Source organism: Drosophila sulfurigaster, unplaced genomic scaffold (assembly GCF_023558435.1).
Source record: "Drosophila sulfurigaster albostrigata strain 15112-1811.04 unplaced genomic scaffold, ASM2355843v2 contig_63_pilon, whole genome shotgun sequence".
In the NCBI taxonomy this organism is placed as follows: domain Eukaryota; kingdom Metazoa; phylum Arthropoda; class Insecta; order Diptera; family Drosophilidae; genus Drosophila; species Drosophila sulfurigaster.
The window spans coordinates 141,363-144,335 of NW_026909672.1; the positions used below are offsets into that span (position 1 = coordinate 141,363).

The 2,973-nt window shown below is 34.2% G+C and overlaps 1 pseudogene; it reads right to left on the reverse strand.

The window, feature by feature from the left end:
- Positions 1-2,794: 2,794 nt before the first annotated feature.
- On the reverse strand, positions 2,795-2,973 carry LOC133849833 (5.8S ribosomal RNA; annotated as a pseudogene).

The window sequence follows — 2,973 nt, forward strand, 5'->3', positions numbered from 1 at the left end:
CTTTGATTAGATTTTTAAAAGCTTTTTGAAAGCTCTACGATCAGCTGATCATCAGCTGTGATCGGTCAAACACACCATATGATTTCGCAAAAGAGCTTTACACAATTTTTCTCTTTGCGCGCATGGAATTTGAGTTCCTCGGAAATTTACAATTTTGGTGAATTTGTTAGAAGTTTGGTTTTTTATTATATTCAAGGTATGTACTTTCAAAAAAATCAATGTTTGTGACCAGTCTATAAATGTGTAGCTCATAAAACGTAGTGGTAATTCAGTGTATTAACTACTAGCCCAGATTAGCGTACACCTGTCTTTCGTGGAGTAGAACTTAATTTGTTCAACAAAGTCCAGTCTAACTCCTTTATTAGCCGAAAGTGTGAATCAGTGGCGTCCAAAATGTGAATTTATCAACGGCTATTATCTGCTAGCCTTGAAACTATGGTACTTTTAGATACAGTGTTAGTACCAAAAAGGATCTTTTTTAGTATTGCACTCAGAAGTCATCCCATTTTTTTCCATCATCCCATAATTTTTTAGATAAAGTTTATATATGAAATATGTTAATTGAAGTTCAAATAAAATAAAAATAAAAAAAAATTTTTAAATTAAAAAAAATTTAAAAAAATTAAAAAAAAAATTTTTTAACTTAAAAAATTCTATGATTTTTTTCTGATCAGTGAAAAAAAACCGACTGAAGATATCTATTTTAGTTTAGAAGTTATTAATTAAATGCCGCTAGCGGGACCAAATCGCCCACTGTGACTCGGCTTGTACACACTTGTGTCTTGCCGGTGGTTGTTCTTCGTGCACCCGATCATTTTAGGCACTCGGCTTGTACACACTTGTGTCTTGCCGGTGGTTGTTCTCCGTGCAACCGATCATTTTTGCACTCATGACGAAATGGCTTATGGCTTGTGTCTTATGAGTATCTGTTCAAATTCTGAAAAACACCCAAGTGTCTTGCTCAGATACCCAAGTGTTTTGCTCAGACACCCAAGTGTTTTGCTCAGACACTCGAGTATTTGATCAAACACTTGGGTGTTTTTCCCCCACCCCTATTGATGCTTGTGTGTCGCGGCTCGCGGTTAGATTTTATGACTTTTGCTTTGTGAATGATTTTTGCGTGTTTTTACTTTTACAAATGATCAAAGAAAATATCAGATGGTTTTTCCTGAAATTTATGGAAATTGTACAAATATGCAAAATACCCTTTTGCAATTATATAAGCATTTACAATAGTGTTATAAACAGGTAATCAAATGTCTGATTTTCCGGTTATTAATGAATGTAAAAAACCCAAAAACTCATAAAACAGGTAAATTACACTTAATAAAACTGATTAGTTGGATGTTTACTTGTTTTTGTTCCTTTCCAACATCTACAAATTCTTTAAAATTTAATTTTTATTAATTATATAAGTCATCAAATAAATACACTAGACAAAGCCAAAAAAATAGTTTTCGAATTTAAATTTTCGAGAAATAAAATGAGTGCAAGAAGAGCGCATCAGCAATAGCAAGAACAATACAAAAAGCCGACGGCAGTTTTGCATCTCAACAAACATACATACAAACATACAAATGTATGTAGTACATACTATGTACATACATACAATCGTGCCGGTCCACTCATAATTTTTTACCAAGTGTATCGGATACAATTACCCATAACCACCGGCACCGGCTTTACCCGAGTGCATAGAATCACCGATCGCAAATTGACGAATATGCCTCGGCACTTGCACAATAAGTGTCGGGCCTTTCTTGATACTCATACTCATGAGTATAAGCCTTTCGATACACTTATGCTCATGAGTATAAGCCTCATGAGTATGTGTATTTTTGGCTACTCACACTTATGATTGCAAGTATATCGAAAAGGCACATGAGTAACCCGTGCACCGGTTGAGTGTGTGTACCCGTGCCGTTCTCTGATATGCACACTATCGTTATAATATTGATTAAATATTACAATTCTAATGATGAATTTTCCATAACGGATATTCAGGTTCATCGGGCTTAACCACTAAGCAGTTTCACGTACTATTTAACTCTCTATTCAGAGTTCTTTTCAACTTTCCCTCACGGTACTTGTTTACTATCGGTCTCATGGTTAAATTTAGTTTTAGATGGAGTTTACCACCCACTTAGTGCTGCACTATCAAGCAACACGACTCTTTGGAAACATCATCTAATAATCATTAACGTTATACGGGCCTGGCACCCTCTATGGGTAAATATCCTCATTTAAGAAGGACTTAAATCGTTAATTTCTCATACTAGAATATTGACGTTCCATACACTGCATCTCACATTTGCCATATAGAAAAGTGCTGAACTGATTTCTTTTCGCTCGCCGCTACTAAGAAAATCCTTGTTAGTTTCTTTTCCTCCCCTAATTAATATGCTTAAATTCAGGCGGTAGTCCCATATGAGTTGAGGTTGTTTAATTACACTTATAGACAATTCTCTGCCTATTTTGAAATATACTATCTTTTTTTGAAGGTCCATAATATTCACAAAATTATTCTCTATACCATATTCGTTAATAAGAGGCAATTCTAGTTTATAAAATAATATATTTTATGCTAGACATTCCTCAGTATTATTTGAAATGAATAAAGAACATATAATTCTTCAAATTTCTCATGCAACAGAGTTTTAGTATATTCATTTATTAATTCATATTATGAATATCTTAAGCGACAACTTTTTAGATTCACACTTATATTATCCAACAATATACAATGTGCTTAAAATTCCGAAAAATTTTAAACAACTTATTTAGCATAGTCTTACAACCCTCAACCATATGTAGTCCAAGCAGCACTAAAAAATTAATTAAAGTACATAACAGCATGGACTGCGATATGCGTTCAAAATGTCGATGTTCATGTGTCCTGCAGTTCACACGATGACGCACAGTTTGCTGCGTTCTTCATCAACCCATGAGCCGAGTGATCCACCGCTTAGAGTG